General features: G+C 37.0%; 2 protein-coding genes and 1 long non-coding RNA gene across 6 annotated transcripts in view; 2 read left to right on the plus strand and 1 right to left on the minus strand.

Annotated features, from left to right (window-relative positions):
- Positions 1-27388, minus strand: part of LOC129447986 (serum paraoxonase/arylesterase 2) — a 315340-nt gene that overhangs the window by 94204 nt on the left and 193748 nt on the right. The gene's annotated exons all lie outside the window — the stretch shown is intronic.
- The window catches only part of spaca6 (sperm acrosome associated 6), a 38562-nt gene that overhangs the window by 1334 nt on the left and 9840 nt on the right, over positions 1-27388 (plus strand). Inside the window, exons 3-4 of one of the 3 annotated variants that reach the window (XM_073872105.1) lie at positions 84-331; positions 12295-12411. The gene's annotated coding sequence lies outside the window, so the exon portion shown is untranslated. Of the gene's footprint in view, positions 1-83; positions 332-12294; positions 12412-26044; positions 26684-27388 lie in introns of those variants that run through there. The other 2 variants (XM_055210350.2, XM_055210349.2) reach the window with 2 other exon arrangements.
- LOC129423684 (uncharacterized) lies at positions 16840-17954 on the plus strand. Its single transcript, XR_008637827.2, has 2 exons — positions 16840-17510; positions 17651-17954. It is a non-coding gene; the product is annotated as an uncharacterized lncRNA (long non-coding RNA).

Below are 27388 nucleotides of genomic sequence, written 5' to 3' on the forward strand. Positions count from 1 at the left end.
GTTTTTTACACACTGGGATAGCCTGTTTCTCATTGAGAGGCCCTTTTTTCACTTGTAAGACACAAGTCGCTCCCTTTTTGCAGGTTTCTCTCCCCCTCCCCTTCTCTACACTTATCCGTGAAGAAAGGAAGGAAGCGGAAGAGAGGTGTCTGTGAGGAGGAATGAGAGAGAGAGAGAGAGGGTGAAGGAAGGAGGGGGGATGAAGAGAGCAGGACTGAGGAGAGTGGACTGGCATAAACGTGAAATACGAGAGCGAGAAAAGTAGGAGAGGAAACCGTAAGAGGAAAAACGAGGGATGGCTGAGATGGAAGTAGGCAAAATCCGGGGAAAGGTAACCACCGTTAAATTGCAACACTTGCTGGTATTTACCTCTTTACTTTGTCTTATGTTTTTGCTGTTTCTTGTCGTCTTTCTTTTCAATTTCTTTCTTTTCATTCTCTTTGTGTTTTATCTTTTTTGTGCCAATATGTTATAATATTGGTTCTTGGTATTTTGTTAGAGCCTGTGACTGTTTCTTTCTTCTTTCTGTGAAAAAGTGGCCATGCATTTGTGGACTTTTAAGTACTTTTCGTACATCACATCCCTTCTGCAATCGTCTTGTTTAACAATGTTAAAACCCTGTGATTTTTGTGCTATACGCGATTACATTGTTGGTATATTTCTGGTCTACACCTTATCATTACACTTTGCATTTATATTTGTGGCTCCAAGTGGCAAAATGGGGCCCAGTTAAGAGGATGATTTCTGAGGTATGAAAGGTTTAGTTTATAACGTTTACATTAGTTTAATTTTCACTGCATTGAGACACTTGTAGATCCATTCATGCTTCCTCAATTTAAGCTAATTCATTCCTGGATATTTTTAGTTTTTTGCCACCTGATTTATTTTAAAACGTAGTGTAGTTTCTTAATTGGGGTGTCCGCTCTCCTCTTTCAGTTCCACGCTCCTCTCATCACCCCTACTGCACGTCTTTCTCTGTCGGCACCTTTGGAAAAAGGTTTTTGTTTAAACACTTGGTTACTTATTTCAGTACGAAGAAATACATATATCATTAATGAACACTTTCTCACCACCCTAAAGCCCTTTCTGTGTATTTTTCACAAGCTTTGAAACATTAACCGCTACTGCACCTAACCTGAGGGTTCTTGCTAACCCACCAATGTCTAAAAGAGTAAGCAGTCTAACTGTCAAATAGTCAATTAAATAATCATTGATTTTAATGTAAATGTTATGGGTTCTTTAATAAGACAATATAATTATATATATAATGTTGAAACACTGATTTTTATCTTCATGTTCAGTTGCCTTTTTTGCTGTTATGTTCCTTAAAATTGCCTCTTTATAGCTAAGCATTTTTAGTTTTACATAAACTTTTTCACAACATGTCATTTTACCAATATGTCCATTTTACTGCCTTAAAACCTTCAAGGTGACAGATATCTCTAAGTTTAATGTTAAAGGTTTACTGAGTTGAATATTATCTATAGAGCATCTACTTGCATTTGCATCTGTTTCTCGGTCTGTGCCATAAAGTGTCCCATTGGGAATGTGACATAACCCAATATGAGTTTTGTACAGTATTGGGGGGACAAGCAGCAGGAAAGGGGGAAAGGGTCTTGGGGTTGGGGATGTCTGTCTGTTATGGTGTCAACCAGAACATACGTAGCAATGATATTTTACTATTCCTGATTCACTCAGGTTTTTGTGGTCTGTGTTAAGCAAATCCCAGAGGAATAGATGCTCCAGTTGCATTAGTGTTTGTCTGTCTTCTGATGGGGTGATGTTTTAAAGGCTGTCAATTCTGCTCTTAATATAGCAAACATCTATTGTGTGGAAGCAGCAGCTCAATGAAGTACCAAATGATGTAATCTTTTATATTATCTTTAAAGGGATAGTTCACCCAATAATGAATAATTTTCATATCCTCATGTTGTTCTAAACCTGTATGAATTTCTTTTTTTTTGATAAATGATGGTAAGCACACAGCTGATTGTAACCATTGACTTCCATAGTAGAGAAAACAAATAGGGTGAAATTCAATGGGTACCATCAACTGTGTGTTTATCATCATTTCTCAAAATATCTTCTTTTGTGTTCAACAGATAAAGAAATTCATACAGGTTTATAACAACACGAGGATCAGAAAATTATGACAAAATTTTTATTTTTGGGTGAACTATCCCTTTAATTAAGTCACTGTTAATGCAAGTTAACGTGTTTAAGCATTAAAGTTTCTGTCTGACTGTTAAACTAAATGTTTTATGACTATAAAACTAAGTATTTTATAGTCAGTGTATAATATATTATACAGTGTAAATTCCTTTTTTTGTTTTGGGATAATATGAAAAGAAAGTGGTTTTAGTGCCACAATTGAACCATTCTGAGCGACCTAAACACATAAATTGTCAGCAGTTTAAAAAAGTATAGGTCCTTTCACCCAAGTGTCTTAGATTGCTTAAGCCCTTATTGAAGGGTCTTTATAATAAATCAATATGTTTGACATATTGCTGCCCTGTAACTTACAATTTTTCAAAGAGCCATTGAAAAGGTGGAAAGAAAATAAGCTGAATACATTCAAAGACTGAAACGTAGTGTATCTGCAGTATTCACATTTTTTACAGTCATGTTGTACAGCACTTAAATAAATCTTGGGTTAAATTCCCTGTGATCCAGAAGTCGTAATCAACTTTAGTTGCATATTTCCAAGTAAAACGGAATATCACACAAGGAGAATAGTAGGTGTGGCATGTGAACTCCACTGTAAATTAATTGGATATAGAAAAGTAAGCTTTTCATTGAACTTGCAGCAAAATAACAGTTGGTGGGGTGGGGTTAACGGATGCAGTGTTTCCCACAGGATTTTGAGGAGACTGTGGTGGTGATGACGTCACCCACTAATTAGCATATATGTGACGTCATCATGTCGTGTTTGTGTTTGATCTAGTGTTGGCATCTGAAATATGTTTCACTTCTACTCTTTGATCTGTATCTCTATTTGATCTGTATTATATATCAAATTATATTTTAAGCCGAATTTAGCTGTTTTAAATAGTGAAATAAAAATGTAAATGGGAATCATGAAAAATCTATTTGTGGGGGCCAGTGTTGATTCTGTGGTGGGCCACCACAAATAAATCAATGTATGGGAAACACTGGGATGCCTCCGCCCAAGCCGCCTAGCTGATAAAATCCGAGAATGATCGCCACAAGAGGGCAGATGTACATTTACAGATTTGTACAATATGATCTCACAGAAATTTGTGTTATACTCACAAAATATGTGATTCATTTATTTGTGTCCATGGCATGACATTTAGCACACATTTCTATTTCGTGTCATTCAGCACGAATTTATAAAAATGGTTTTTCGTGTCCGTGGTACGACTTTCTTTTTCGTGTCATTTTGTGTATTGTTTTCTCTCTTTTTCTGTTTTTAAATCATTGTCGCTGGGGGGTGGGGGTAGATTTGGGGTTTGGATGTACTTTTATATATTGGTTTCTACATGCTTTCGCTTTTAAAACTATTCTCGCCTGAAGTTGGGGTTTAGGTTAGGATGTCTAAAAATGTAACAGAAAGTGATTCTAACCCCAAGCGACAATGGTAAGAAAATAGGAAAAACACTGAGAAAACAATGACACAACAAAGAAAGTGTGTCACAGACACAAAAAACTATTTATAGAAATTTGTGCGACTGACACGAATAAATTAATCAAAATTTTCGTAACTATAACACGACTTGCCATAAGATCAGTCTGGATTTGTATTAAAGTCTATAAGGGCACATGATTTAAAACAAAAACTCACTTAAACGGGTGAATTGTTTATAATAAACACTGCAATATTCCATTAAAAAATAAGAATTGTCGGTTTTGATTTCACAGGGACTATAATACTAGTCAGTATATGTTAAAAGGTGAAATAAATCAGACTTGAGCCATAAAATGTGTTTTCTTAATGTGAGGGTTGGACAGATGAACCCAAACGCAAACAATTAAGGAGTTAACAAAAAGACTTTAATGTGAAACAACAGGAAAAACAAAAGCCCACGTGGGGGCAAACAACATAACACAAGATATAAAGACTAAACAGATATAACATTAAACTTGACTAGATTACATTAGAGACTTGACAGAGTGAACTGATAATAGCTGTTTCTCAATTCCAAGAACGCAAAAAATGGACTTGCGTGCTCGTGGAGATCAAACTTGCCAGGCGACCTCAGAAGAACGAACTCAGAAGGTCGCGAGAACACAGAACGCACTTATGAGAATTGACATGTGTGCGATCTTCCTGTTGGTCACCTGACCTCTGCCATTGTTTTGCCGCAATGACTTATGGGGCGTGAAGCGATTTCGGCGCGCAAGTCTGCACTCGATGCATCCTCGATATCAAGAATTTTCATGCGTCCTCTGTACTTGCGTTCTTGAGAATTGGAATGAACCTCGACTGTTAATGATGACGTAGAGCGAGGACACGAGAATGCAAGATCGCTGAAGAAGGCATATTGAGAAACAGCCAATGAATGATTAACAGGGAGAATTAGGGGGAGGGACTAGAGACGAGACACACCAGAGGCACATGACCCGATATTTAAGGCCATGAGCCTCCACATAGAACATGGGGCTGTCAGAACCCTGCCACAAGGAACCAGATACAGACATGAAACAAGACATCTGGCAGGATCCTGACACTTAAAATTTCATTTTACTAGGTTTCACAAAGACAAAAATAACTGTTATGTGTAATTGATAAGTTGACGTGTCCTTTAGTCATTCGTTTTGGATTTTTTTACTAACAACATAACTCCCATAATTATTTGTTAATTATATTATTTAGTTTTGGTTGTTTAGAATTAATTATGCAGCTGCTTCACAGAAATGTATAAAACATTTCAATATTTTTATGTAAAATCTATTAATCTGCAATAATGATCACAATTACAATATCAAGGTAAATAATCATCCTTAATTGAATCGCATCTAAATAGCTTTCTATCAAATCTTAGTCCACTTCACCATCTTTATTGGGCTAAATTAGTAATGTTGGTAACAGGTGAATGCAGTAAATTTAGTTGAGTTTTTCAGCGCAAACATTTCTTTCTTTCAATCGAGATCTTTGTATTCTTGCATGAACAGAAACATGTATTAAATATATTTGCTCTAACTAGCCTAATAATGACATTCTTGAGATGCTAAAGCTTAATTCTAGATGATGTATCATTTCTGTTTTGTCAAATGTAATCATATGCATATGAATTGTAATATAATTAGTGCTTTTACTGAAAGGTAGAGCTGTAGTAGTAATATTTTTAAGCAAATACTTTACAGTAAGACATGCTGACAGTATGGGGATAATTAACAGTTGCCTGACTGCTGTAGATCTGTGTGTTTACCTGGAGTGCTGACTTAAAGCCCAGACCAAATTTGTGGATGCTTTTTCTGTACTGATTCTTGTTGCCAATTTATGAAATTCTGTAATAAGGATTGCCACAAAGTAAAATAAGTGTAATGGAGCTGATAGTAAAATACTGTATGAGTAAAAGAATGCTAAATACTATACATCATACAAACTATACATAATATTAAATAAATGCAACACACATGAGGCAGGACATTTATAGAATGTGTGCTCAGGGTCAGATTCAGTGAGGACTTGCTTATAAATTAGTGGATATTAAGAAGGTCATGATGTCATTATACTTCAGTGTGTTATGCACTATTCTGGTTAACCGAGACATAAAAGTATTAATATACGTGACCATGTGAGAATAATGAATATGATTACTATTAGCTACTGTATATTGTGCCATGATCTGTCCGTACCTGTGCCTGCGGTTGCACAGGTTTGAATGTGCTTTTCCAGCGCCAGTCAGGACATTGTACCTGTGTAAGCAGTTTGGCGAGTACAGTGCTTGTGATCATATGGTTGTGCATACAGTGGTCATGTGGGGGTTAATATCTGCAGTCCAGAGGAATGTGTTTTGGGTCAGCAATGAGAATTCCTCAGTTCTGCATTAGTAGGTCACAGCTTTGCTGCTTGCCTCAGCAAACTCCTTGCCGGCAATATCCTCTCTAGTTTTTGCTCCTTCTCTGCTCTGCCACGTTGTCTAATATGAAATTGTTTAATGTTCTTTCAATCTTTCTTTGTTCTGCAAAGGCATCTAAAACGTGAGTCTTGGGGGGTTGGGTGAATAGAAGAAAAGGCTGTATATGTGTGTGTTTGTGTGTTATATAAATGTAGCCCTGTGCACTGTTCACCCCTGCTGTCTGCTGTGTATGATTTATGTTGCTTTGGAGCTATAAGTTGAGGATCTTTATTATCACTGTCTATACACCGATTAAAAACTGCATTCCTGCTAAGGCATTGTGCCTGGAACTGTTATGGCTACTTTTTTAAGGAAGAGACGCTATCCAAATGCATGAAGGTTTTGATTGTTTTATTGGTCAATACTATGTCTAAATGATGTTGATGATTTTGGATATAATATATATATAACCATTGGTCAAATAGTCTTGCATTTGGTTTAAACCTAGTAAGCTGAGAGATAGTGAAAGTGTGTTAACATCTACACACTTATAGAGAAATAATAGAGAGGCTTTAGTGACATATGCCATGCACAACATGTGCACCCGCTGACCCACACGCAGGTAGCACAGATTCCCAGCAAGCAGAAATGCAAACTGGGGTATTATGTATACATTTGCCACCCAAAGCAAGGCGATATTCGGTTTTAACTTTGGAAATTCAATTCAACATATGGCCTCCAGCTTCAGGGTGGACCCTGTTTTCAATTATACCTTTGTTCCAGTGTCTTCACTTTTTTTGTGTTGTATCCCTGTCTTTCTCGTGAAGATACCTTTCATTTTCTAGGCTTTTGCTTTCCCATCTGCGCCTCTTTCCACATTCGTGTCTGCATCTCCTGCCTGTCTCTGCTATCTTATCCTCTAATCCCACACTGCAGGCTATGTTATCCTACTCTTTGTTTTTACTGTGAGTGTGTGTGTTCTTGGTGCATTGTGTCGCTTTCAGCAAATTGTGTATTTGTGTCACACTCTGTGCCCAAAGCTTGATGTCTTGATGCGTGTCGAGCAATCAAAGAAAACCAAACCCTAACCCTAACCAGGTTTGAAGGATATTTAAAAAGTTGATTAAATGATAAATGGTTATATTTAGGTTTAGCTTATCAATTACATTAGTTGTCATACCAGATTTTATTACATTATAAGATGTCCTATTTAGATCTATGCTGTTCACCTTCACAAGAACTTTGACCTTACAGCTTAAACATGTAGTGCTGTTGAGTCCACAGCATCATCTCATCTCTGACAACGTTATAACCGCCTCATTATCATCAGATTAGCTCCTGCCAGGTGTTTCTTGTCAAAGTCTGTGCCAGACAGAAAAACTTTTAAGACATTATTGAGTAGGACTTTGCAAAGCTGAGCAGCTGTCTAACACCTATGGTTGAGTATTACATGGAAGAAAGTCCAGACTAGAAAACAGGTTATATTACCTTGTCTTCACAGGGTCCTCAACATTGCAGTCTGTCTAGATGACAGTTTAGTTTAGTTTAATTTATTTTTATTTGTGAAGAGAACAAAAATGAGAGGGCGTCATATTAAGAGATACTTAGATTTGATTAAGTGATAGCGAGTATTCATACAGTAAGCCATCTCACAGACATGTCTCGCTCACTGTAGGGTTGTTGTCACAGCTCTGCGTCTCTAAGCAAAGTACTGCAATCAATCATCCATCCTCAAAGACATCAGACTTCTCCAGCAGTAATAAACACCAATAGTGTTTATAAGAAGCGTGTGGTCTGTTTTTTAGTATCTTATAGCCTTTTACTGACCGTCATGGAACATTAGACAACCTTTCAATACCTTTTAATATGGTGGAATGTGTAAGGGCCACGAAAAATGGCTGTATTGTTGGCTAGCCAAATAGCAACAAAAGTGACAAAATGGTTGTTTGAAAAGTAGCTGGCTTTTGGGTAAATGTAGTGCGTTGGGGCCACACTTTAATATAAAGAGGTAACCATGGTTCTGCTCCTCGGGATGTTTGTTTGGAACATGGAGAGGTGAGAAAATGGGATATGCCCAAATGCCTACTGACTTTTTTAAGTTTAAGGTTTAATAGCACTTTTTGAGTGATCTGCGGCTGCTTATATATATAATGTGCTTCGCATCATGTCGCATTATTACCTTGGATGTGCATTATTTTCTAATATTTCAATGGGTCGTCGTCAATTACTCCTTACAAGCATGCTATAGTGCACGATGGGAACATTCCATTGCTTAATGTAAAAAATTTTGTCCGTGAACCAAAACATCTTCATTAGCAACATGTTTAGGCTAATTTTATTTAGTATACACAAAATAATAAGCTGACTGCTTCTAATAAAAACATCTTCAAGTTCAAGTTGTGTTGCGAGTATTTTTTTGTACTCAAGACACAGAGATATCCCAATTAATTTAATGAAGCTCCTCAAATGCTCACAGTTTGTATAGCAAAAAAGCTTTTCATCAAGGATGTTAAAAAAACAGAGAACAACTAAAACTACATGAAAAGGGAGTCACTGAATAGTTGAACGCACGAGTGATCATACAGCATCATTGACTGATGAGTCAAAGGTGATTTGTGCTCAGCTGTGCCCCGTCTGCCCTCTCAGACAATGTAGAAGGTCACAGCCGGAAGGTCAGATGTCAAAGCCGGGGAAATGTGACACTTCCCCCAAAACTTGTCCAACTGCCTCCTGTGTTGTGTCTGGTTGGCTGATGTGTTTGTATTTAACCCCCCATGGGATCCCCCCCACCCCATTTTCACATCTTGTTAACAGGCAACTTCTTTATCCTGTATCTGTCCATATTTCTAAAATAACTTAAAATTTCATGTTTTAAAGAAAAAAAAGTCCTCACAATGACTCTAGCTCGTTTTTGAAAATACAATCACAGTCAAAATTTAGATAAAGCTGGATAATCAAATTTCAAGTGCCCCTAATATTCACTGTGTTTGTTTTTTACCAGAGGAACAACCTGGTAGCCTTATAACCTAAACACACACACACACACATAAATTTAGGTCTGACTCACCCCTTTAACAGAAAGTCAATAACAGCACTGGAATGATTAATCAGTTGCTCTATTGTCCAATTCCACCGATCCCCCTCCCCTCAAACACACTTTGGGCCCCTCTCATAGCATGGTATTGATCTGAATGCATTTGCCTTCCATTTATCCAGTGAACACAAAGAACTGTGAACTCACCCAGTACTGTGCCAAAATCCATCCATCCAGGGAGGGATCACTTGCCCTACCATACATGCATAAATAGGTTTAGCGTAAACGTTACTCATTGCAAATCTACTCAGCAAACAGATTTAGGTAGTTTTGTCTGATTTACTTGCAATCTAACAAACTGCCGGGCATGTGTTGTGGGTCAAAATATTTGACATTTCTGTATGAACTACAAATTGCTTATACCGCCGGAAAAATGTAAATTAGAAAACTATTCAGTATAGCACATTGACATTCAGGAAGTGGGACACTGTATATCATATTACAGTTTGTCAAGTATGGGAGAAAAAAACTGATTTAATTAAGTGATAGAGTCAGTTGTGGGAGTTAAAGGAGCTTTTCACACGCAGGTCATATTTAATGCTGGAAAAATATGCAGTCAAATACACTGCAGCTATAACTGTGAACGTTTTGCAGTATTTTAGGAACATGAAATGAATGGATAAACGTTCCGTTCAAAAATTGCTTTCTATGATTGAAATAAAAAATGGTGATGTTAAACGCTTGAATGAGTTGGTTATGATGGCTACTGTATGTGTGGCATATTAAATTTTACCCTCATTCAATGGCTTCAGTGGTTTTAAAATATGCATGTCAATCATCACGTTTGGGAGTTTGTGAGTGTATTCTTGAGATATTTAACAACCAGCAGAGGGATTTGACAATAATTTGATAGACAGCCTTCTCAAAGCCCTCCCTGTCTACCCTATCATTCTTGTCGCTGAGAGTCAGGTTGCCATGACACCAGACTGTTTTGTCTGCCCTTTGACCCCTTTAAGAGTTGCTTTGGTCAATCAGGCATTACCCATAAGGGGCCAACTATAAAGGGGGAAACATGGGGCGGCATTTCCTTTTTAAAAATTAGGTACAAAGGTTCCTCTATACATCCGTTGTGTGCAAGGGTACTGGCACAGTTTTGGGTAGACACAGGCACATGCACAGCAACAAAGACACGGATGCATGTATCCATGCTATAGTTCTGCCTTGGAATAAATGAAAGGATTTGCAGGGTCCCTTGGGTGGATGAGGCTTAGGCTCATAATAAGAACAGCTATTGAAAGGGTTTTCAGGCAAATGCAGACTGCAAGGATGAAAGTATGAATTAGAATTTAATCATTTGATTTGCAGACTAGTCTGTTACAAATAGTTTTACAAATTAAAGTCTGTTGATTTACATTGGTTTAAATGTAAATGTGATTGCAAATGAAAACTGATTCTGAATGCTTGCTGCGTAGTTCAAAAAAAAAAAATGTATTATACATATATATTAGGGCTGGGCGAAAAAAAATGATTTTTCGATTAATCGTTTTTTAAAACGTGGTCGATTAAAAATCGATTCTCAAAGGCCACAAATAGTTTTTTTTTACTGAAGTAACCTGATCCTGTTTGATCAAGGAATGCGACTGTTTTGACTTTTTTCAGCATACATTTTTCATCTTGCATCAAAATGTTATTGTATTTACCATAATTGTATGCATTTGAAAATTAGAGATGAGTTCTGTTTTAATGTACCCAAGTGTAACCTAAAATAAAAGTGTAATATACAGGTTGGTGGCTCTTAATTTCTTTTTATTTAATACCCACTTGTAAACTTATGTTCACTGTTTTTTTTTTATAAATAAAGTATTTGTATTAAATCTATATTCATTGAATTGAATCGAGCATAAAAATGGCTTCAAGAATCGGAACCGAGCCGAGAATCGAAATCGAATTGATCCGGAACATCTGAATCGATACCCAGCCCTTATAATATATATATATATATATATATAGCTTGGCTCTTTGCAATAATTTTGATTGATCAGTTGTGGCATTGTGCATTGAAATATTTAATATATTGTATGTTTATAGCAAAGCTACCAGCAGAACTGCCATTTATCCAGCAAACCAATGCTTATTACATAGCTATAGTGTTCTGTCTCAATAAATAAGCTAATCAAATCATTTAAGCTCAAGTCAATATTTTATGGCCATTTTTTATTTATTAACTAGCACTATAAGCAAGATAAAGTACTGTCAAATAGTCGTTATCGTAAAATAAACACAACTTGATTAAAACACAGACATTGAATTCAGTATTGTGGTTTATTGACCGGCTGACTATACATTATCTCTTATTTATTCCCCCGATCAATATTCCGAAAAGAAGTGACTGTTTTGTTTTTTACAGAGTGCTGCCATTACCGCATTATCTCTAACCAGCTTATCTCTAAAGATATTAATAAATCTATTAGCATAATTATATAAATATGCCTCAAAGCTGACACGCTTTGGCTATCAAGGCTAGTCAAAAGACGATGAAGCATAAGTCTTGTTTACACTTGACTCCAGTGAACCAAAGCCCGACAAGCCTTTGAAATTAATCCTGTCTTCCTAAAACCGTTGCATGTGTCTTGCTCCCCTCTGAAGATTGTTGTGACTCGCTATGGGTCCTCGTCAGAACTGATAAGATTAGCGTGGGTTCTGTTCTCACCCTAGGACACAAAGTATGTGGAACAGAATAGCAGCTTATGGGAATTTATGTTGCTCTGTTTATGCTGTAGAGTATGAAATTGGGCTCTAGCTCCATAATCGCTAATAACTTGGATTTCTGAAGCCTCTTCTCATGTCAGTTTCAGTTCTGTCATCGGCGTGACCTGCATATGACCCGTTTAATATGGTGGGTGCATATGAGATTACTGTCAGACGGAAGGCTGAATTTTACTCATGCAAATGAACACAGAACCCTGTATATACACACATAAAATATGAATAACATACTAGAGATCTGGTGCTGGAGCTGTTTATATTTAAACACTTATGTGCATTCTGGGCATGATGTCTCAAATATCTGGGTAAGACGATGCATCAGGGAAAACTCGGGCAGAATGAAGTGATTTTATTGCAAAGCTAAGTTTATTACGTGTAACCATAAGAATGAAATAGTTCGGATAATAGATGTTTGTGCTTTTGGTGCATCTGTTCATGTTGTAAGCTTGAAATCTTTTGTCTTTCCAGGGGCTGAGACATGGACGCATCACCTGAGATCTCCTTTATGTCTTATGAGAGGAGTAAACACCTGTAGTCCCTGAGGAGGACCAGAACTCAGAGGCAGACCAGCTGGTCAATGATCAGGTAACCTTGCTTTTCCTACCTCAGTTTCCACCCATTGTCTTCTAAACCTGCAATTCTTGTGCATTAGACCTCAGCACACATAAAACTAATATGCACACTGCTCTTCGTTTATTTAGTTATTGCGTTATGTGTAAATGGGGCTGTTTGTGTTTGTTTATCTTCCCTAGTTAATTATTAAAGGTGACATCAACGTGCTACAGTAGATGGCTTAGAAGATATCAAATGCATTTTAGAATGAGAATGTCCACTGCTTATAATTCATATATGTGATGTGACTACAGCCTATTGGCTGTTAAAAATCAGTTTGACGTGTACTGCCAAATACAGCACTTTAGGTATATGTCCTTGTGCGTCAGCATCCATTTTTTTTAAATGCATATATTTTCTTTCACATGCTAATGAAAAAAACAGCATTTTACAGGATGTCAGGTTACCCTTCAGAATATTTCTGAATACTCGGATATTCAGGCTTTTCCTGAATATCCTTGGCATTTTATTGTGCACATACAATGCCAGCTGACCTTCATATTTTAAAGCTGGCCAGACCGACGTGCGTATCTGTTTTCTCACCGGCAGAGCTCAGTCCCACCAACATGCCTGGCACACACACTAACCCCTCCGACTTGACTGACAACTCTGCCCTAGCAACCGCTTGGCACGTTGCCGGCCTGCCAAGGGTTGCCAGGGAATGTGTTCCCATAGCAACACGCTTAACCACTTTATTTGCCACCTTGAAATGTAGCAAAGGTTTTGCAAAGAGCCAGAAAGGGATTAGTGGGGAAATTTGTCCTGGAAGAAAAATGTGTGAAACGGTGATATGATTCTATCGGTTTATTCCATGTTTACTTATTAAATTGACATATTTTGCATTTTCTTGGTAGCCTAATGCCTGTGTGTGTGTGTGGTTTTTTTTTTCATTTTAACGCTATTGATTAAATAAAACCTAAATGTTGCCTTTATGTCAATGAAAGGTTCAATTTACTGGCTAACCTTTAGTCAAACAGTGCATGCATGAGCATAAATGTCACGTATTTCATACAGGTAAATATTAATACAGCAATAGGACACTCGAAGCTGTAACACGCCTTTGCACATCGCTGTTTATCACATTATAAGTGAGTACCTGTGTACACAGGCAGTTTATGGTAGCACACGTGTTTCAGCCCACACCTTGAGTCAGACAGTCATATGTTAACACTCAGATTGGCACTCAGAAAACATTGCACAGGTTCAGAGGACATAAATATGGTTGTTGGCGTGTAAGTTCAGCTTTATGTTGTTCATCGATCCACTGCCATTTATTTATGGACAGTAGGAAAAGCAAGTATGCTGGTTCTTAAGTGGTGTGCTTAAAGTCTTTTGTAATTCATTAAACTCATTTTATATTACAAATTAAAAACAAAACCTAACAATTCATGTGCTTATCCCATCATGATATGAGGATTTTTGAGAAAAATGGAATTAAGAAAATCTAACGTTTTGTACAACAGTCAAATTCATTATTTGTTTTCTGCAGAATTATTATTTTCGCATAATGTTTCTTTGTTGAAATGTGTCCATATTCTATAATTCTGTTTATTTCCAAGTTTAAATCAGATTTTGAATCAGATGATGAAATTTTGTTGATTGCATAAAATCGACAGAAAATAAAAAAGTGATACATAACAGAAAAACCAGATGCGCGGTGACCACGAGGAACCGGATGGTAGAGTAAAGAAGAAAGGCTTAATTTGGAAAGATTTGTTTTAGAAGTGATTCATATAAGATGCTAGTTTTAGATAGGGTGGTATTAATAAACATAAATGCATCTTGCCAGAACAAGGTTAATTTGATGTCAACATTACGGTTCTGCTTTTTGCATGATTTGGTTTAGAAAGAAAAGTGGTTGTACAGGTCAGCGGAGGACTGTAAATGAAAGTATTGGATAATTGAAGAAAGGGAGGGTCTTACAGATAGCTCAGAAAAAGGCACCGAGGGAACAGGCAGAATTCGGGAGGGGTGGCTGACAACACACACAGGCAGTGTCAGACGATTAGATATCTGAACACCAATATTAAATAAAACTGAGTCTGCAGATGATATGGGTGGAGGACAATAATACACCTGGCAACAGCCTAATGAATGCTGTGGTATTGCCACAGTAGCATGCCACATGGTAAATTGCCGCTGGGTTTTGATGCATAGATCATAGAGATTTATGCAGGGGTCACATGATAGCTTGCAGAACTGTGGAAAAGCCACACACACTGGTGTAATTTTTTTTGTTTCTTTTGAACTGTCTGGAGATGATGTAGTTTGTCAAACTGTGGTACACCAGAGGTACAGTCAGCACACTATACAATGCACCTTTTTATGAGTGATAAATGCATGCCCTGTAAAAAAAAATATGCAGCATTTGTATGTTTCATAAACTTAACCAATTAAGTTTAACAATTTTATCTTGTTTTTAGGGCTGTCACAATGATTAAATAATCGTCTCATCGCAATTGTTTGACCTCATCGCGATGATTTCCGATCACCGCAATGATTGCACATCTCTCTAAAAAACACAAGGGGGAGCTGCAGCGCCTGTATAAACGAGACCATATCAGATTACTTTTTAATATGTGTTATAATACTACTGCCAGATAAACTTGGCAAAAGATTTAATTTAAATAATCACAGCAATGTGTGAAAATTATTCAATGAACATACCAAAAATGTATGAGAATTAAATGTCAAAGCAAAAAACAAACAAACAGGCAATTAATCGTCATAATCGTCAAAGCCCTAAAACAGGAAATTAATAATAATAATCATCACAATTTATTAGGCAATTAACAGTCGGCCAAATTTCATAATCGTGACAGCTCTACTTGTTTTTATAAGTTATGTCAACTTATCACAATTACAATAGTAGGTTGAATTAAATTGCAACACCAAGTTGTTTTAACTTCATGCTGCATATTTTTTTACAGTGTGTTGATTTAAGCATATATAAACTCATTAACTCCACTTGTAAAACATTAAGCTGAAAACCTTTTAGGTAGATTTTTATTACTATAAACAAACACAACGTAGGTAAACTAGTCGGTGCGGCTTATGCAGGTGTGCATCATTTGCATTCCTTTGCATGAGTGACATCTGTAAAACGTGTGTGTAAGAGCCATGCAAAGTAATTCGGCTTTAACTTATGTTTGGTTCTATGTATGTGGAAATGAGAGGTCTCAGAGGAGTGCTGTACCGCTTTTTTCCTGCTGAATTAGCACAAGCTTCTCTGTTTGCAGACAGACTCGATATTGCCAGACCTGCAGAATCAGTCTAGACTGATAATATACCGTACAGCTATAATTTACACATAATTTACTATACACATTATCATTTTGTTTAGAGTATGACTTATGGTGTTTATTTAGTGGGGTTGAGAGAAATATAGATAATACAATAATGAATAAAGACATTGTATTGTCAGGGCAGCATGAATATTTTAGTAGTTGCAGAGAGTGGGTGGTTTTACCAAGGAAAGCGCTCTGATTGACTGGTGTGTGTGTGCGTGTTATGTGTGCCTGTGTGTGTTCACAGTGGTGCATGTGTGTGGGTCTGTGTCATGTGTTGTCATTATACCATATATGTGAAGAAGACACTAATGAGCCGAGGTAGAGAGGGAATGAGGGAGGCAGAGCAGAGTTGATTCAGTGCTGGGTATCACCAGCAGAGGGCAACAATGTCACAACAATAATTATAGAGGACTTTTCATATTAGGGCTTTGTGTTTGTATTTTTGCCACATGTTCAATACAGCTTTAATATTGTGGTTTCTGTGACAGTGCTTGTCTTTTGTATATTTATGCATGTCTGTGTAGTTACTGGTAGGGAAATCTTTTTAACACATTAAAAGTGTCTTCGACATATTTTAAAGGCAGACATTTAAGCTACTTAAAAGACTTAATTGCAACATTTTACTATCAATTCATAATTTTAGTACTCTATATTTGTTTAGCGATACCATACAGTCAATCATACAGTAGATTAGGCTAGACAGGTGGTAACAGTAAAGAAGCATCCATTTATCTGGCAACAGCATAATAAGGTCCTCAGAAACCTCTCTAATGGGCTTTTCATGGAGAAGTCCGTGGTCCTGCATGTGCGTTGCGGTGTGAGGTAGTTGGTTGTATGGTTTCGCATAATAAACGGCCAGGAGATAACTGTACAACCTTCTAGCTTTCCCTGCGGCTGCACGCTTACGGCTATCAGCACCCACTGGCATTGACGCCTGAAGCGGAATGGGATGAGGTCAAGTGAATAGCCTGGAGTAATGATTAAATTAAAACAGTTATGTGGGAGAAACAGATGAAAATATATTGTAAAAGAAACATTAGTTAAAGTCATGTCTGTTTTGATAATCATTCTCACACCTCTCAACACTTTTTTAAAAGTCAGAGAGTTGGTAAGAGCAGGTACACAGCAAATTTAGCAGAGTTAAAATTACGGTGTTAATGGAAATATAAAGAGTTCGGAGTAAATTTAACACTGAATTGAGTTAAAACTATTTTATTTAACTCTATAAAAATAAAGAGTTGGTGTCAAAACAGAGTGTTACCACTTTTTTTTTAAATTAACTCCTACAGTGTTTTGTTAGTGGAGTTTGTTAACTCTTAGGGTGTTAAATAGAGAAGACCTCCCACTTTTTACAGCACACACTGAACCGTGTTTTTGGATGATGCAGTTCAAGCAGAAGGTCATCTCTTCACTGTAAATGGTAAGTAAATGTTTAATAAATAAAATTTTGATCAATTACATTTGAGAGTTGTGAGGTGATATGTTTTATATTGCTGTTAGTATCAAGTTTAACATTCAAGAGTATCAAGAGTCATGTGTTATTGTCATTATACTGTATGAATGCGGCAGTTGAGTTTAGGTCTTAGCCTCAGATGGAGCAATTCATACTCGTATAATGGTTTTGGAAGTTTTTTTTTTTTTGCTTTATATGCTGTTTAAGTTTAAAATATATGTTTTTAAATCCATAAATGTGTTCAGGAGATTTGCTTTGGGGACTTTGGAGGAGCACAGAAATAGGCCTACATGAACATTTCTTCAGACTAAGAGCAATTTTATAACAAAGTGAGTATTTTTGTGCAAAACATAAATGTATAATTATTTTCAAAGTATTTTGTAATGTGTTCTGTATGTGAATTCTGTAATGCATTTTGTATTGTTTTTTAATAATGAATGTTTCCCTTTTATTTTTGTTTTATTAACAGAAAAGTTCAATATCTAGTCCGAAGATCTGACCGAGGATCATATCACCTCCTTACAGCTGGTTCATCATATTCTGCTGTTATTATGTGAAGACCAACATGGATTTTGGATTGAAATGAAGTCAAACTTGTTTGTATGAACTGAAGCATCCCATAAACTGTGTTTATAAATATCTGTACTGTTGTTATACATTGGGAATGTGCTTTTTAGTTGTCTCGGATGTTAATATATGTTAATTTAATGAACACTTAAATGCATGATACATTGAGAACAATTTTTCTGTCATAAATGTTGCTCAGATGACATTTTTAAAAAATCCTTAACAGTTTTTTAATGATAATGAAAGATACTGCTGTATTGTTACATTAAAAAAACTGTTTAAAAATAAAAAAAATTGTCCCAAAAGTACCGTAATATGTTTCTGTCTTTACATTTACCATATTAACACCATAGTATTAAAAAATATAACACTACATTGGAGTTAACAAATTACACAGAGGGAGTTAATTTTTAACAAATAAAAAATATTTAACACTTATCAGTGTCAATTTATAGTTAGATTTTAACTCTGTATAGTGTCAATTGCTAACACTTTAAAAGAGTCAATGTGCTAACACTTTCAAAAGTGTTAAATTAACTCTATTGGGAGTGGACCCCATGAGACACTTTTAAAGTGTTGAAATTAACTCTTATAGAGTTATTCTGAGGTTCCAGATTTTGCTGTGTAGTGTAAGGCAGTGGGTCTCAAACTTTTTCGTGTGCGGCCCTCCTATTGTACGGTGCACTGTCTTTCCCAAAGAAAATGTATGACATAAGTAAGGAATAATTGACCAGGGGCCATTGAATTATAAGAAAATAATGCACACCCAAGGTGGTAATTCGGCACGACGCGAGGCGGTTACACAATGGGTGTGCATATTTTCAAATGATTCAAAGGACCGGAGTCAATTATTTTGCTTATACCACCATGGTTACTACAAACTTTGCTCTGGTGCCTTTTTTAAGACATTTGACAAGTTGGGTATGCGGTTTACTGAAAAATAATCAACACCCATAGAACATTTCTAAGCCAATCAGAATACAGCATTCAACAGACCCATGGTATAAAACATTTTACAACCTAAAATTTGAATTAAACAAAACATATTAAATTATACAATGTAGGTTAGCCTTATTTTTCTAAGGTTTAATTACACAGAAATTATGAAAAATTGATGTATTTTATAAAATGTCATAAAAACTGGGGCCCCTTGCACCATCTTGGGGCCGCAGTTTGAGAACCACTGGTGTAAGAAACTATATGCATTGTGAAGTTTTTTGTTAGTATATAATTTAAACTACACAGGAGCTGTTGACCAGATTAAAACGCAACTCATTTATTAAAATGAATGTGTTTTAGCTTTTTGGTCGAGGTGACTGTTTTATCAGAATAATGGTATGCGACATTCTGTACTTTATGTATCTGATTTAGTGTGGAGAACATATAAGATGAAATTTGCTGTCCATGCTTCTGATTAAAAATGCAAAATTCTGTAATGATAAGGTTTTAAAACACTATGGGGTTGTTTCCCGTACAGGGATTAGACTAGTCATAGACTAAAATAAATGTAAGAGTTGTCCAAACTGAAAACAACTTGTACTGACATATCTTTAAAATACATTGGTGCCCTTTGTTTGCCATTTTTGTTGCTTGAAAATGCACACAAGTAATGTGTTAAGTAAGGCATGTTTGTAAAAACTAGTTATATTTCCTAATTATACTAAGGCCTAGTCCTGATTTAAGATAATCCCTGTCCGGAAAACCACCCCATACGTATTTGTTGGTTTTAATTTTCTAATTAAAATATTTTTTACATTATGTGTTCATTAATTATGAATTTCGTTCTTAGAGAGAAATTTTTAACCTAAAGAATATTTAAAATAAAATCGTGGAAACCGTTAAAAGCAAAACGATTTTGCTGCTTATTTGTGGTAACACGTCTGTGTGTTTGTTTGTTTGTACCTCCTATCTCTGCATCACCATCCAAGTCACCCCCCATCCTCCACCTCCCCATCTCCCCCTGTGTGTCTGGCTGGTGGCTCAGACAGCCAGCATCCGCATTGCGTTGCTGCTCTCTTTTACTCCCCCTCTTTCTTTCTCTCTCTCTCTCTCTCTCTCTCTCTCTCTCTCTCTCTCTCTCTTTCTCTCTCTCTCTCTCTCTCTCTCTCTCTCTCTTTCTGTCTGTCTCTCTCTCTTCTGTCTCTTTCTCTCTCCTTCAGTCTCTTTCTTCCTCATTCACCTCCATAGGGTGTAAAAAGGCATGCATCAGCATATATTCTATCGGAGGTGTGCTGAAAGGTTGTTCGGTGGTCAGATATGTCAGTAGTTTATGTCAGATATGTCAGTAGATGATAGTGTGTGTTTCATTCATACACAGGTACTGTAATAGTATGTTTTAAAACAATGTGTTTTAGACAGGTCCATTTGATCTTTTTCTATCTAATGAAAGTTAAAGGTTAACCCATCTGTCTATGGTCCCTATTGACTTTTATTGATGGGGAAAAACAGGTTTGGCATTTTTCAACATTTATCTTCTCTGTTGATAAAAGAAAGGTATACTGGAATCATATAAAGAATCATATAAATAAAGACTGAATTGTTGAATATTCAGAACTGTACCTTTTAAAGGTGCACTGTGTAATTTTAAGAAGGATTCTTTTGACAGAAATGCAATATAATATACATAACTATATTTTCAGTGGTGTAGAAAGACCTTACATAATGAACTGTTTTGTTTTTGTTACCTTAGAATGAGCTATATACATTGCGTGTCCCCTTACATGGAAGTCATCATTTTGCAGTGTGTTTCGCCTCAGACAATGACATGGTTGCCCTATAGCAGTGGTCTTCACTATTTTTTTCACATATTGATAGAGCACAGTCAATAGGAGCTGCAGCGCCTGTATAAATGAGACATTATCAGATTACTTTTAAATATGTGTTATGTGTATTGATATTTACTGCCAGGTAAAACTTGCAAAATATTTAATTTAAATATTTACAACAATGTGTGAAAATTATTTCATGAACAAACAAAAAAGTTTATGAGAATTAAATGTCAAAGCAACAAAACAGAAAATTAATCTTCATAATCGGCAAAGGCCTTAAACAGACAATTAATCGTCATAATCGTCACAATTTATTAGGCAATTAACTGTCAGCCAAATTTCATAATCGTGACAGCCCTACTGCTTATCAATCTGTTGCAATGCAATGAATACGAGGGTGAAATTCTTTATCATTTCCCAGTTTAATTTGTAACTGAGACAAGATGATTTCTCATAATGACAAAAACAGGATTTTAATGCTAAGTCTTATAATATGTGTATGCAGTGCCCCCCGAACCACTAGGGGGCCACCTTTCTCTTAATTTTATGCGACGCTGCACAGAACGATTGGCGAGTGACATTACAATTTGAAAGCAAAACAAGCACTCTATCACGATACTTTGATGTCATATGACAATTGCTTTGTGCAAGCGCTGCATACGATTGCACACACTTATCAACGTGCATCTTAATATAATGGGTATGGTTTACTAGTGATGGGAGAAACAAAGCTTTTTAAAGCTTCCAAGCGTTTGGTTCAATTGATTCAAAGCTTTGAAAAGCTTTGTTTCTCCCAAAATGTATTCAGTTTTTCGACGCGTTCAAAACACACACAATGGCGACATCTGCTGGTCAAAATAGTAAAAAAGCAGTTCTGGCCAAACATTTTACACTTTTTCACAACTCCCTCTAGTGGTGAATCATTAGAAACGTTTCAAAACCGTTATGACGTAATGAAGCCTCGTTTGCTAAAATCACGTGACTTGGCCAGTTTCAAACACGCTCCGAAACCAATGATTCGAAACAAAAGATTCATAAAAGCAACCATCACTATGGTTTTCTAACAAAGTTAGTGTCCGGAGCAGAAAAAGCAAATGTTTGCATCACCGTATTGTTTACTGCCATGCTTGCCAAGCCACATTTGGCTCGCAAGCCACGCAATGATTAACAGTCCTATGGCGACTACCGTAGCTTCTCTATGCATTTTAAAATGAGCTGTGTACTAAGCCATTTCTTGCAAATTCACAATCTCACCTAGGGGTGGGCAATATGGCCAAAATCACGATAGGATTCATTTTATATCATGATAACGTTATGTATCTGTAGAGTTTCTTATGTTTTAATAAGGTTTTTTTGTTATTAAATTCTTTAATACCAAAGAAATGTTAATAATTCTCACAAAAACCTTGTACAAGCATAAAAAGAAGATAAAAACAAACAAAACTAAATAAAGGAATTAATAAATAATTATGTATGTATATATATTTTTTATTTAAGGTAGAAAAGTGATTTAGTCCAGAGCAGTGAGAGATTTTCTCTTAATGCTGTTTCATAAACATTGGTGACAGACAGGAGCAAAATTAGGTAACTTCCCCTTTAAGTCTGGACCCTATGTTATACATGCGTTTTCTCTTTTAGCTGTTCACTTTCTCTTAAGCCCTAAATGGTTGTGTTTATGAGGATACTTGCAAAGATGGGAATTTTGACGCATATATGTATTCAGGGTGCGATTTGTGAAAAAAACAGAGGGGGGGATGTTTTCATAGGCGTCGATTTCGGTGACGGTGGGTACCCACCATATTTCGTCATGAGTCATTTTGTACCCACCACTAGTTTTAACTTTTTTGACTGTTTTCAGTGGCTATGAAGAGCAATATGAGAGAGAAATTTGGTAATCATTGTACGACCTAACAAAAATCCATTATATATTTTTTTAAATATATTTCTAATTAAAATATTTCTAATATTCAGAAATGCGCTCTCCGCTCACGAGCTCTGATCAGAACAAACCCGAACCTCACTGTCTGCTGAACTTGCGCAGAAACATCAAAATATAACCAGCTTTTCAAAATGGTTTTAAAACTAAACATTTAGACTATTTTAGCACAAATTATGAGCTTATTGACGATTTTTTATCATTTTTGACATAATGCGTCTCTGTCCACAGCACATTTCAAAACATTTTAATACATAATAATAAATCATGAGAACATGAACTCATCACTGCATTTGCAGGAATTGTAAAAAAAAAAATTCTTATTAACTCATGAAGCAGCCTAACACAATATTTTTACTCTAATAGCTTATCTTTCCCCACACATATGAACTGTGATCATGCACAACGAAAAAACATGCAAGAATTAAATCTTGAATGGCAAAACTATATATGGCACAACGTAGTGTCAACTTCACCATAAATATGAACAATGTATTGATTGCAAAGTTAAACCATTACAGTAGAAACAGTTTTAATGATGCTTTTAAAGTAATAACGTTAATTTTACACCGCGATGCATTATGCGTCAGGTCAATTAGCCTCATTTGCGCAAACTGGACGCGCCCACGCCTCGCTAAACGCCTCATCGGCGTTTATCATATGTGTTACTTTGGCCATTCTCAGTGGTGTGACTGGGACACTAACTCTGCTTGTCATCATAAACATAATCAGAGTGTGATGTTTATTTTCGCTTTATTAATATGCTGAATAATATGCTGCTGAATATGCTGCCTTCCTTCGTTTCGACCACAAAGCTCCACAACCATCTCGCAAGTGTTGATAGGCTATTACTCGTGAGGTGTAACCAATCAGATAGTGCCGTGGGCGGGACATTGAGCAAGTCTGCAGAGTGGTGAATACAGAGAGGCTGCGCGGCAGCTGTATCAGAGCCAGCCAAAGTAGCGCATTTTAAAATAAAATTGACTTTAATCCAACCACGGATACATGATAAGTTTTGTGATCCGTCTCGCCATTAGTGTAGTAGCACTGATCACTTTGAGGGGGGGGGATAAATTTATCCCCACCGGGGATAAAAATAATTAGGCAGAGGCAGGGATACATTGACCAGAAAGGGGGAAATCCCTCGCATCCCCCCCGGCAAATCGCACCCTGTATGTATTTAAGGCCAACAAAGCGGGAAAAATGCTTACAAGCTTAATGAGCAGCGGGTGCACAACTTGCGCGCTTTTCACAGATAGAAAGAGCGCACTCATATAGATCTGTTGTTTGGGTTTCAATGGCTTAAAATAACTTGTTTTAAAAAAGGCAGTGCTTGAATACGTGTAAAAACGTTACGTTTTCGTGACCATGCACACAAGAGCGTGACGTGGGAGCATAACCTCGATAGAGACGATAGTCCAAAATCTCTACCGGTTGACAAATTTCTACCAGTTCATCATGTCTACCGGTTTATCGCCCACCCCTAATCTCACCGTTAGATGCTGTTAAAAATTATACACAGCGCCTTTAATTTTCGTACCCTTTTCCCAATTTTGTTTTTAGATGCTTGTAAGTCCATGCCAACTTGTTTGTGTCCGTCGCTGGAGGAATTTGTATTTCATTTCATCACCGTCCTTTTTCAGAGTGAAGGTTTTCTTGAAATGTATTTGTTGACTCAAGCAAACTGATCTCTTGCTGTGTGACAAGCAGTAATATTGTATGTGACATATGGTAGAAGCAGTGTGACTTGAATAACTGGGTTTCAAAATAAGGAGACCTGCATCAAGCATGGTGGCGTCATCCCTCTAGCAAAAACCTCAGTGCTAAAATTATTGTAATTTTTCATTGTGAAATATTCTCATTTGTTCATTTGACTGGCTACATTTTATCAGTACTGTTTTTTTCTGGGAATTGAAGCGTGACCTTACCATTGTTAGTGCCATGCTCTACCAATTGAGCTATATTGGAACACTGTAGCACCGCAGCATCACCAAAGTCAGCTTCTTTAATAAGTCTTACTGTGAATTTGTAAAGAGGTTTGCAATATTGTAATGAACCAAATATTAAATTGTATATTGTTATTAATAAAATGATTTTTATTACTGTTTTCAAGTGGCAAATATTGCGTGTTGTTTTATAAAATTAATTTCTCATTTCTTTTTAGAAGCAATGAGACAAAGAATAAGCATAGACATAGAAAAATCTAGAGAAATAAAGTTGGTTCTTTAGCATTGGAGAGATAGCAAGGAGATAAAGCCCAAGACAAAGGCTTTAGCAAATATCTCCCAGACTGCCTCCAGTCAGATAGAGAGCCCCACTAATAACATCCCTCTATGTTGGAGGGCTGTGTGTGGAAGTGGATGTTATTAAGCATTCCCATCGCATTCAAGAGTAATCTTCTATGAAGCTAATGTATCTCTGATTTATATTCGTATGTCCTTGTTTAAGTGGCTCCCTCGTGTTCTCTCGCATCAATGCCTGAAAATTTCCCCGACTGTACAAATAATGCTGTCTGCAGCCGACATTTTGGCTCGAGAACAAGTGTCTTTCACATGGTGCAACTGACTGCAGTGGCACTGAATAGGAAATTCCCATTTAGCTCATGCGATACAACATCAAGTGTTCCCTGCTCTGATGTTTGCCTATCTTTGTCTGTTTTTCTTCTCCATCTCGAAGCAAAATGAGTAGCCACCCCCACTCACTGTACCAGCATGTCATAAATCATATTTAAACAACTACACCTCCGCTGAGGATGTGGGACCGAAGTGTGGCTTGCTAAGAGGCCATGTGAGGACAATGCAGCAGATTTAGTTCAAACTTGACTCTTAGAAATGACACCCTGATAGTTTTAAACAAATTAAAAGCTTCCTACTTTTGATTTGCTCAAACAAACTGTTGATTAGCTCTAATGCATCTACTTTTCAGGGTCTCGTATTATAATGAATCAATTATACGGAGGATCCAGCAAACCTTGCCAAAACACACAAAGCATGCACATTGCATGTTATGTGGTATAATAATATCGTGTTGGAAAATAATGCACTAATGCCCCCCTTATGCCCGACAGTTAACCTGCCGCTGAGTTGCATTAAGTGCAATGCCTCTGGCAATACTTTAACTCACGTGTTGAAAATATGAACCCTGTACTGTTGTAACTCCGCGTTATTGTCGATATTCGGCACCAGGCGAGCGGCGTGGCATGCTGGGAGAGAGTAATCTGATGAGGCGTACCCACAGATTTATTAAGAGAAGATTGCGGCAAACACACGGAGTAATATTTTCCATCACTTTATCTTCTCGCTAGCCTGATGCTCTTTGCCTTCTCACCCTGTTTGAGATTCTGACCCTCCCCCTTCGCTTTCCTCTTCTTCCTAGTCTCGGCTCGCGTCTCCTTTCCCCTTTGCCCCCTCCCTGCTCCCACTGTCTCGCACATACTTTCTCTCTTCCACACACACACATACACACACACAGAGAGAGAGGCGTGCGAACGCACAGACCGCAAAAATGGGGGGCAGGGGGAGTAACAGAGACACGATGCCTGAAAAAACGTGAGCGAGGGAAAGCGAGCGAGAGAAAGAGAGAGAGAGGTGGAAGAGAATAGGGATGTCATAGGCTGGGGAGGGATTGAGAGATTGAGGATGAGAGTTTGAGATAGGGTACCAGGGATGGGAGTGCTTGAGATGCTGATATGAGACAGAAAGGATGGAAGAGACGGTTTGTGCTGGTCAGCTAGAGAAGAGAAAGGCAATGGATGTAAATATGTGTTTGCACAGATGTGTGTGCGTTTATGTCTGAATGAGAGGAGACACAGTCTGAGGTGCATGTGGTGTTGCAGACTACGGGATTGTTTTAGGGGAGGTTGGTTGTGTGCTACCTAGTGGATCACAGTAATTGTCTACCTGCCACTGGGCTCATTGTCTGTCTGTCTGTCTGGCTGGCTGGCTGTCTGTCTGTCTGATCGGGAAGAGATGGCCAGACACTTATACAGAAACAATGACTGTGGGTGATTTTTATTTATTTATATATATATATATATATATATATATATTTAGGCTTTTTCCTTTTGTATCGTTTGGGGTTTTACTTCAAAGTCACACTATTGCATTTCCACATGCCTTATGTCTCAGAGTATGTGAGCTTAGTTTTTTAGAGACTTTATAAATCAGTTTTTATCGCCCAAAGATTGATATCATCCAAGCCTGCGTTTTCCAGATGCAAGACCAGCGATAAGGTAGTACTCTCTCTGCATCACTTCTTAACATTTTTTGCACATTTCCATAAGGATGGAGTTTGTTGGAGCTGAGCACAGACATTTTTGCCATTGATGGTTTATTGTGGTGCATGTGTGCACACCTGTGCAGTTGCATCTGCTGAATATTGGACTGGGGTGTGTGTGTCGTATGCAAGAGCGATTCATTTTTTATTTTATTTTTTGATAAGGTTGTGTGATATTTTGTACTATTTTTGCTCATTTGTTTAATTTAAAAACAGATCTCTGTTATTTATTTATTTTTTGTACAACATATTAAAATGATTATAGAGCTGTGGGTCTAAATACTGTTTCTCTATCAATTATCTGTATGTTTGAGAATTTATTTTATTTTCATGATACAGGTATTTGCGAAATCTATAACCAGTCTGCAATATTGCATCTCTACTGCGACCAACCTACCGATAACGTATCTATCACAGTGTGACAGCGCTTAGATTTTTTTGTATGTTTAACTCTACAATTTATTATTATATTATTATTTTAAATATGTGCATTGTTTTTTGATGAGGGTATGAAGCTTTTTACCAGTTTTGTGTCTCACTCAGTCACTGTGTCAGTTGTTCCAACTGTCTACCAAGAAGGGGCGCTATTGCGCCATTTTACCATCTCTACGTTTCCATTTTTAAACGTAAAGTGTTTCATGCAAGCTTAATGTGTTTAACA

Source organism: Misgurnus anguillicaudatus, chromosome 10, assembly GCF_027580225.2.
Source record: "Misgurnus anguillicaudatus chromosome 10, ASM2758022v2, whole genome shotgun sequence".
Classification (NCBI taxonomy): Eukaryota; Metazoa; Chordata; class Actinopteri; order Cypriniformes; family Cobitidae; genus Misgurnus; species Misgurnus anguillicaudatus.